Source organism: Pinus tabuliformis, chromosome 2_2, assembly GCF_031772625.1.
Source record: "Pinus tabuliformis cultivar Carrire ecotype Pingquan chromosome 2_2, CPIR1, whole genome shotgun sequence".
NCBI lineage: Eukaryota > Viridiplantae > Streptophyta > Pinopsida > Pinales > Pinaceae > Pinus > Pinus tabuliformis.
In genome coordinates, this window is record NC_142300.1 from 930,459,170 (window position 1) to 930,470,750 (window position 11,581).

Below are 11,581 nucleotides of genomic sequence, written 5' to 3' on the forward strand. Positions count from 1 at the left end.
GCAGATACATAAACGACGTGCATATATGGAAGATATGCACATATAAGAAAATTAGAGATATACGGAAGATATGTTCCGTATATGCACAATTTTCATATATGCGCATAGAAGATATGCACATATAAGAATGTTAGGGATATACGGAAGATATACGCATATCTTCGTATATGCATACACGGAAGATATGCACATATAAGAAAGTTAGGGATATACGGAAGATATGCACATATCTTTTGTATATGCAGAATTTCCGTATATGCGCATAGAAGATATGCACATATAATAAAGTTAGGGATATACGAAAGATATGCGCATATCTTTTGTATATGCACAATTTCCGTATATGTACATATAAGAAAGTTAGGGATATACGGAAGATATATGCATATCTTCCGTATATGCATATATGGAAGATATGCATATATAAGAAATTTACGCATATACGGAAGATATGCGAATATACGGAAGTTGCGCATATACGGAAGATATGTGCATATACGGAAGTTGCGCATATACGGTAGATGCATATATACAATATACAGAAGTTGCGCATATATGAATGATATGCACATATATTGGGTATATGCATAATTTCCGTATATGCGTAATTTCTATATATTCAATTTGCGCATATACGAAAGTTATGTATATACGGAAGATATGCGCGAATATCTTCTATATATCCCTAACTTTCTTATATGTGCATATCTTCCATATATGCACGTTGTTTATGTATCTGCATCGTATGCGCATATCTTTCGTATATGCATAATTGCCGTATATGCGCAATCTCTGTATATGAAATTTGCGCATATACGATGCAGATACATAAACGACGTGCATATACAGAAGATATGCACATATAAGAAAATTATGGATATAAGACAAATATAAGAAATGTATGGCAAAAACACCTTCTTCTAAGCAACCCATTAGTTTCATTGGGTGGAGAAAGGGTATTGAACCTTAGAATTTAACACATGCTAAGCTTATGAGAAAATTGCCAACATCCTACCAAGGATCAATAAGGTTCCTTTTTCTAGATAAGGGTTATGCTTCAAAGACTTAAACTCGCACTTTTTGCACAGGAAAGCCTAAAAGACAAGGATTCCAAGACCCTAAATGATTCACTTATCTTTTATCTTTATTAACAAGGTCGCATTAATTTTGGTTTTCTCAAGAGTGCTTTCAAATTTGAGAGATTCTAAGCCTTTAAAACTCATAAATGCTTAAGTCTTTTAGGTTTACATATGTTGTAAATAAGTTCGAACATAGTTATCAAGGCTTTGCAAGGGAGTATATTTATATACACACGCACATAGATGAATGTGCACACATTCTCTCTCTCTATCTCACACACACACAAAGAGCAGGGATAATGTAGCAGAGTGTGAATTCTTTCCTCAAGAATTATACAAATATGCATAAATAGTAACATGCGTATACTACTTTACAACATTCCACCAATAAAGTGTCCATCAACAATATCATAGTTATATAATAACTTTAAGGAGGGTTCATAATAAAGGCTCATAATTATCTAAAGTTTTATCATGGCAATTAAATTGTCCAAGCCTTATAGCCATAAAGTTATTTTCCAAGTTCTAAATTCATTATATAACAATTCATAACTCATATAGAGACTACAAAGAGGAGTTCACACTATAATTATACTAACAATTTCTTACAAACAATTAGGATTCAAACAAATCTTGAATATAGCATGATCTCACCGCTCAATGGACAAACCATAGCATGTAGAGTTACATACATACATATACATATTAAATAAATCCACATTTATATCAATTAGCTAAGACTCCATTCAAGGGATGTTGTAACATAACTTAAAGAATGCAGTTTGGGTGAAATAAGCCAATTTATGAATGCAGTTAAAAAAAAGACACTCATATACACCTTCATCAATTATTTCCATGCAAATTCTCATTACTAATGAAACATTATACCCAAGGGTATATGCCTTGGACTTTAACACATGTTAAAATTATGAGAAAATTTCCAACATCCTACCAAGGATCAATAAGGTCTCTTTTTCTAAATAAGGGCTATGTTTCCAAGACTTAAACCCCAAGATTTTTGCATAGGTAAGCCTAAAGGCCAAGGTTCCAAGACACTAAAAGATTCACTTATCTTTTATATTTATTAACAAGGTCACATCAATTTGTGTTTCTCAAGTTTGCTTTCAAACTTGAGATATTCTAAGCCTTTAAAACTCATAATGTCTAACTCTTATGGGGTTTAAACATGTTGTAAATTAGTTCCAACATAGTGATCAACACTTTTCAAGGGGGTATATTTATATGCACATAGTTAGATGAATGTGCAATCATTCTCTCTCTCACACATAGAGTAAAGATAGTGCAGTAGCGTGTGAATTCTTTCCTCAAGAATTATCCAAGTACACATTAATAGTAATAGTTACATGTATATACTACTCTAGAACATTCCACCAATAAAGTGTCTAGAAACGATCTCATAGTTATATAATAGCCTTAAGGAGCTCGTAATTATCTAAAGATTTATCATGGCAGTTAAATTATCCAAGCCTTATAGTCATAAAGTTATTTTCCAAATTCTAAATTCATTCTTCAACAATTCATAACTCATATAGAGACTACAAAGAGGCATTCACACTATAATTATACTAACTTTTCTTACAAACAATCATGATTCAAAACAAATCTTGAGTATAACATGATCTCACCACTCAATGGACAAACCATAACATGTAGAATTACATACACACATATACATACCAAAGCAATCCATGTTTATATCAATTAGCCAAGACTCCATTCAAGGGATGTTGTAGCATACTTAAAGAATGCAGTTTGTGTGAAATAAGGCAATTTATGAATGTAGTTAAAAAAAACACTCATATACACCTTCATAAATTCTTTCCAAGCAACTTATCATTACCAGTGAAATATTATACCCAACCATGCATGCATACTTCCCTAATAAAGCATGAATGTATACAAAGTAATAGTATGAAAATTGAGAGACTTACCTATATGCAAGTTTGTACAATCCAACTAATTGAAGGTGAGATATTTTCCACCCATAGACATAGTTGTACCTTATCTCTTCCTATCTGACTACCCCTAGCTTGACCATAAAACCATACGAGTGAACTTTGGGCAATACTAAGGAATTTCTAGGCACTTTATAGTCTCTCGCAAGTATTTTTTTGTAGGAAAATCTCGTTTTTGAGTTCATAGGACTTGTACGCATTTATTTGAGCACCTCCTTGTTAGCTCTACACATAATAAGAGCAAGCTCTCTTCCCTGCTACACAATCCCTCAAGAATCCTCCTTCAATGTTTTCTCATGTGCACCTAGCAATGTTCATAGCACAATTCAAACCTTCAATAATTTGCAGAGAATTTTCCGAAGCAAATAGGGGTTGAACTAGGCAATTTCTTGGATGAATTTCACATAGGATTCCATTAGGTATCTAAATTGGTTGTCCTTCTTGTATTTACAAAATTATGTACCCAAAGTCTCTCTCCTCTTGCCCTCTCCCCATGCACACATGCTAAAAAAAATTTATTTTTTCAAATTTGGGTCTTTCAAGTGTTTCAAAAATGGTACTTTTCCCCCATTCACATTACTAGTTTCTTCCAAAATATTGAGTCATAGTCTTTAATATCACTACAACAAAACCATGTGATTAGCATCCCTTTTTGCTTCCTTTTTTGCATCTAGAACCTGTTTTTGGTGCTATTTGTGTCCATTTATCAAATATGGTGCAAAACTTGATGCAAAGTTTGCACCGAGTTCTGCATCAAGTCTTACATCAAGTTTATCACCAGGTATTGTAATAAGTTTTGCACCAGATTTTACACCAAGTTTTACGCCAGGTTTTATGCCAAGTTTTGTGCCATCCTTTGCACCATGTTTTGCATCAAGTTTGGAACCTAATTTTGTTTCACCAACTTTTGCATCCACTTTTTGCGGCTACACTTCTGTCAACTTTTGCATCATCTCTTGCATCCTCTTTACCATCATTTTTAAAATCATTTTTTGCATCCATTTTTGCATATTTTTTGCATCACCTTTTTGCCAAGTTTTGCATCGAAGTTTGTGTCTAGTTTTGCATCTACTTTTGTTGCATTTACTTTTATGTCTTGTTTTGCATCCATATTTACATCCTATTTTTCATCTATTATTGTGTCCACTATTGCATCCATTTTTCTTGTGCCATAATTTGCACCTAGTTTGACACCTCCCTTTGCACCCTTTTTTGCTTTTAAATTTTCATCCATGATTGCATCCTCATATACATCTATGTTTTCATCGACTTTTACATCTATTTTTGCATCCCTTTTTAAATTCACTTTTGCATCAAGATTTGCATCAGGTTTTTTGTCTCATATTGCATCTACTTTTGCATCGAATTTTGTTGCATAAACTTTTGCATCCTATTTTACATCCATTGTTGCACCCATGTTTACTCCCACTTTTACATCCCTTTTTGCATCTTATTTTTCATCTTCATTTTCTTCTTATTTTGCATCTATCATTACATCCACTTTTGTTGTGAGACAATTTGTGCCATGTTTTATACTTACTATTGTACCCACGTTTGCTTCGATTTTTGCATCCACCTTCTCATCCTCTTTTGGATAAAATATTGCATCTATTTTTGCATCCACTTTTGTGTTGGGTTTTGCATCTCATTTTGTATATTCTTTTGCATGTACTTCGATTGCATCTGTATTTTGCATCCAATTTTGTATTTCTTGTTGCACCCGTGTTTGCATCGACTTTTACATCCCTTATAGCATCTTATCTTGCATCTTTTTTTGTGTCTATTATTACATCCACTTTCTCATCCACTTTTTTTGTGCTATGATTTGTGCCATATCTTATGCCTATCATTGCAACCCACATTTTCTTCCACTATTGCATCCACATTTGCATCCTCTTCTGTGTCCAAGTTTGCACCAAATATTATTTATGTTTTTTTATCCCATTTTGAATCTACTTTTATATCCACTTTTCATTCGTCCAATTTTGCAACTAATTTTGTGCCCACTATTGCACCCATGCTTGGCCCATGTTTACATCCATTTTTGCGTCCAAGTTTCATCCTTTTTACATTCAATTTTGTGTCGTTTTTTTACATTTGTTGTTGTATCCACATTTGTTTCACCACAATTCATGCTAAGTTTTATGCCTACATTTCTCCCATGCTTTCTTCCACTTTTTCATCCATGTTTGCATCCTATTTTGTGTTCAAGTTTGCATCAACTATTGCATCTACTTTTTCATCCACTTTTGTGTCACTTTTTCTGTCTTGTTTTGCATCTACTTATGTTGTGTCCACTCCTCATCAAATTTTACGTCTATTTTTACCCCCATTTTTTTGTTCACTTTTGCATCCATTTTCCAACACACATCATATTTTTTGCGTTGATGATATTTCTTATGACATTGAAAACTATGAACAACTAATGACAATTTCAATAATTATGACGATGACATGAATTGTGATTGTTATGATAATGACAATTATGATAAAGACAATGGGGGGTTACAATGACAATTATGATGACGATGTTAATGACCTTGGCCATTGTTCCCAATTAATAAATTTTGTCATGGTCATAATCATAATCATTATCTTTAGCGTCGTCTTCCAAGTCATCATCATCTGATCATCATTATCATTATTGCATCTTGGTCATCATCAACAACAATAATGACATGAATGATGATTATGATGTTCATGATGAAGATGACAACAATTATGATATAAATTATATTAGTTATGATGATGGGGATGATGACAATTATAATGACGATGATAATGGTAGTGATGATGATGATGATCATTGTCAATCGATCATCTCTAAAAAATAAAGTTGTTATTTCTCTTGCATATATCATGTGTCCTAACAACCCTTTTCGAGCACTCGTAACATTTTTTGGGTTGATGATATTTATTACGATACCTATAATTATGACGAACTGATGACAATGTCCATAATCATCATGATGATGATGATGACGGCGATGATTATGATGAAGGCAGGAATGGTGATTATGGCGATAATGAAATGATGACAATAATGATGATGATGGTGGTGGAGATGATGGCGATAATGAAGATGATGACCCTCCATCTAAACTAGGGAGGTACTCATAATGAGACAAAAAAGTACTCTCAAGTTGAAATATTCATATAAGAAGGGATCTGGATTGATAAGCATCAATGATGATTCACATCATCATAGCCAACGTTGTCAAAATAGCAAGGCCTTGACTAACAAGTTTATCTCCCATTAGATCAGAGCACAATGTTGGGAGGCATAAATTTGGACACCACTGCTTCTCTAGGCACTTACCCCACTAGGATGTTCACTAGGTATGCCCTCACATGATCATTTCCTATTCCACTATCATAATATTTGACACTAGGAAATGTCAATCCTCATGAATCTTCTTATCTTGGATTAATGTACTTGTCTTATGACGGTTAGTCCTAGTCAAATTAAAAATTCTCAAATAATATTGGTCCCAGATGTTTATCCAATCCACCATTCTCTCGACTGATGTCTTTACTAGGCTTACGATTGTTAGTCCTGACCATAGTACATTAGACATGGATAATATGGTGTCTAACCTCACTCCCTATCAACCATAGAGGACACATCCACAAGCATAAGCTTTTCTCAAGAATATCCATCATTTTCATAGAGAATAACATCATTAATTTGTTTCCATCGCATGATGCCTTTATGATTAAGCATTCATATATTTGTGGCAAAATATTTCCCCTTTTGTCATTTTTGATGATATAAAACCAAAAAGTTAAAGCCAAAGTCATTAAAGATACACTATAATGATTTATCTAAGTCTAAATTCTAAGGTTGAAGTGAAAATTCATGTAAATGTTATATCTATGAGTTGTGCCAAACTTATGAAAACCTTATTCCCTAAGTCCTATATATAAGAAAAAGAAAAAGAAAGAAACATAAGGCTTAATGAATGGTAACTCATGTATTCACTCCCTCTTGGGAAAACATATGAATATATACACTCCTAAGTCTTATATATAAGAAAAAGAAAAAGAAAGAAAAATAAGGCTTAATGAATGGTAACTCATGGATTCACTCCCTCTTTTGAAAACATATGAATATATACACTCCTAGTCACACTTGATCACATGTTTGTGATGGTTAAATCATGAAATCCTCTTTTCCCCTTGCATTTTCACTTCATCATTTAAGCACCTAATTGAGGATATAGGGAATGTTTGTTACCTAAGGGTTTCCTGTCTACTCTTGGTTTACTTATGTTACACTACTGTCAATTTATGTGACGGAGTGAAATAGACAAGTTTGTGGATTTATTAGAACTGTATATTAAGTTAATCACCACACACACATGTATTACATTCATTGATACATGTGTGGTTTGGAGACTCATTGCTTGACAACTTTAATGGAGAGTACTTTATGGCTTTAATGGTATAACTTACAAAATATCTTGTTAAACGTTGTGATTCATCCTTTCTTTTCCTGGAGACACTTGATAATATTGAAGTCAATCCCAATAATCCACGGAGATGGGGAGTATAAATTACATGTGTTGGAAATAGAATTGAGAAATAGAGGTTTTCCATTTGCGATATTGGAGTCATAGACATTGGATACATGGTAGTAGTCCTCAATGTCAATTAACTAAAATTGTATTGTCATAATGCGAAAAGAGGTAAACATATTGGTAACCTTGATATCTTGATCATTTCAAATAATAACCATTCCACCCAAGTATCTCTAAGCATCAATCACGACAACTTGGAAATTCCTCCCCCATTTGCTAATTATATGAGGTAGAACCTCACTTAATATTTTTGTTTCTTATATCAACATTATTGATAGGTGCTTTGCATACTATTTTTCCTTTAGGAGTCTTTGTTTTCCTTTACTATTGAGGTGCCTCATGTTCCATGAGACTATTTTCCTCAAGAATTTACATAGAAAGGAAGTATAATGTGACTAAAAAAAACTTGACGGCCTTAAGGGAAATTGACCAATGAAAATATAAAAAAGAGATGACATTTGACTTTATCACATACAATTTAATATACTAAAAAAATTTCCATAACAATTTCATCAATCAATGAATCATTAAAAAAATATATCCAAAACAATTTCATCAAGAAATGAATCATTGCATTATAAAATACAATCTATAAACCTTTTGGGAATGATTTGCTAAACCATGCTCAAAAACCAACATATTTAATATTAATATTTAACAATAATATGGACAATAACACATTTTGATAAATTAAATAACATGTTATCAAGCCTAAAAAATGTCACTAACAGAAAACTATAAAGCATGCAACTAATGGAAGTGACCACTCAAGGCCACCATAAGACAAATAATCTATTAAGACCAAGATTAATGGTGACAAAGATCTACAAAGGACTGAGGAAAACCAATTTTAACTTTATTGTTTCATTATGTTCAAGACAACATTTCAAGATATAATGAAGAACATGGTTAGTTTTATCGCATTAAGAAAACCAAAGCACATTCTATAACTTAGAAAGGAAGAGATGTATAATACCCATCTCATCGGCACAACACATGGCATTAAGTTTCTTTTTTATATATAATCTAAACTCATATGATAAAATCACAAATTTAGCATGAATGGAATGTTTAAAATCCATTTTTGTTAAAAAAAATAATAATAAAATAAATAAATAAATAAATAATTTCTTTTAGAAAAAAAATACCAAAAACTAAATATATTTTTTTTAAAAATAAAAAATACTAAAACTAAATATATATTAAAAATAAAAAACTAAAACATAAGTAAACTAGAATTTGAATTTGACACTCTTGTTCACATTTGGAAACTCATATGGGGGAATGTGATATCTTTATTCTCATATTTAGTGTTTTCCTAAAAAATAAAAGCATACAAAAGCAGGGAAGAGCCATAAAGCACAGGGAAGCTTTTTCCTAAGCGCATCTAAAAAGTGGAAAAGGCCATTTTTATATGAGGAAACATTATTCACCCAAAAGATTTTGCCCAAATTGAACTAATGAGGAATTTTGGAAATCTTCATAGCCTTCACTTTCTTATATATTAGAGGCTTGGCCATTGAAAAAATGATGGGAATTCTTGTATTGTCACGCTGCTGAGTTTTATCTTGAGAGGGAGAGTTTTGGAGCTAAGAGTTGGGGGAGGTGTTGCTGCAACTACATCTGATTGTTGTAACTTTCCTCCAACTCCTTTATTAATATAGATCAATTGTTCTTCTTTCCATAGGTTTCTATGCATTCTTTACTTATTCTATTTAACTAATGAATGTATGGGATTTTGGTTTATATTTATTTATTCAATAATATTTATATGTTTATGATAGTTTTGATTATCAATATATTATGCTGTGAAGGTTGTTGCTTTATTCTCTCTCTTATGTGTAGGACCAAGCTTTGGAGTTAGCTAGGAGCGCTTCCTAGCTACACTAAAAACTCCAAGAAGACCTGCATGCGAGGACTCACAAGAATTCCTTCTCTTATTCTTAATCTATACTCTACTTCTTGATCTACTAAGAATCTTGAGCCTTAGAACAACCTTTCTCTTAAATGGAATGTCCTAGGTTTCCGGGATAAACTCAGAGGGTTTTATATTGATCTAACCATGCATTAAATCCTACAACAAAAATATATTTAGAAATTGTAATATATTTCACTATGTAAATGAAATTAATAAAATGAACCCATAGAGAGGGTCATAAATGGAAATAAAAGTAAAAATTTAAACAAGAAGCCAAAAGTGGATGTAACCATGGATGCGAAATTGGGAGTAGAATTGGATGTTAAACTAGCCATCAAAACAAGGTGCAAACAATGACACAAAAAGGGTTTTAAAGTAAAATTAAAAAAGGTTGCAACACTAAACACAAAGAATGGAACAAAATAGGGCATATGAAAGGATACCAAATTGGGAGCAAACAAGGATGCAAAAATTGACACCAAAATGAGGATGCAAATAATGGTGTAAAATTAGGATGCAAAATTGGTAGCAAAAAGGATGCAAGAAAAGACACACAACAAGATGCAAAATGGGACTAAAAAAGGGTGAAACCAAGGATGTCAAAAATGATGCATAACTAAATGAAAATTCAAACTAAAATCTAGGTGCAAAATGAGATGCAAATGTGGCAGAAAAAAGGATGCAAATTTGGATGCCAAAAAGGATGCAAAATTAGATACCAAAAAGGATGCAAATTTGGACATAAAAAATGGTGCAAAAATGGGCATAAAAATGGCTCAAATTTGGATGCAAATTGAGATGCAACATTGGATGTAAAATGAGGTGCAACAAATCATTCAAAACTTGGTGCATAAACAAATGCAAAAGTAGACGAAAAAATGGCTCAAAATTGAACGTAACAATAGACAAAAAATGGGATGCAAAGATGGAAGCAATACATGGTTCAACATAGGATGCAAATTTAGATACTCAAAAGGATGCAAAATTGGATGCAACAAATGATGCAAAATTAGTTGAAAAATATGGTGTAAAATAAGGTGAAAAAAAAGGGAGATAAATAAAATGCAAAAGTGGATGCAAAAAATGGTGCAAAAATGCATGCAAAATTTGGCACTAAATCAGATTCAACATATCATGCAAAATTTGATGGAAAAAATGGTGTAAAAAAAGGCAGAAAAACTGACACAAAATTAGATGTAAAAATAAGTAAAAAATTAGAAGCAAAAAATGGCATAAGACTAGATGCAAAAATTGGCACAAATTGGATGTAAAAAAATCTCTAAATCAGATGCCAAAGATGGTGTAAAACTTAATGCAAATGAAAACTGTGTATTATCCGATTTCAGGCTCTATGTATTGTTTGCGTGACTTGAAACCACGTTCTTTCAAGTCCTTTGGCGTGATTTTGGTCCTTTTAACCATAGCATCAACATTTATCTTTTTTGTTTTCTGTGGAAATTAAAACATTATCAATAAATATCAAAATCCACATAGATATAATGAAAACATGCGGACCATGTAACGAATATGAAAAGAAAATGCATTGACTAGCTATCAATAAATATCAAAATCTATATAGATATAATGAAAATAAGGGGAACGTGTAACGAATATGAAAAGAAAATGCATTAACTAGTCATAAAAAAATATGTCAATGTTATTATGAGCTAAGATATATAGTATATAACTTACCTCTCTTAATTTATTTTGAAGTCTAGGTGAATGTCACAATGGTTGAGGAGAATGTGATTTTTGCTGAGTATCATGTCCACCATCATACATGTGCAAAGGTGTTTTAGGAGATGTATGTTCATTACTCTGAACATTAGATTATACATAAATATAAGTATGTGACTCAAATAGAAATAATGTAAAAATATGATAAAATTATAAGAGTATAAATAAATATAATCTTACCTTGCATTGTGACATTGGACGTGAAGATGGTTGTAGCATTTGAACCATTTCATTTCCATTCTTCTTAAGGCTTCGACAATCTTCAGGGGTTTTCATTGATTGTAATGGTTC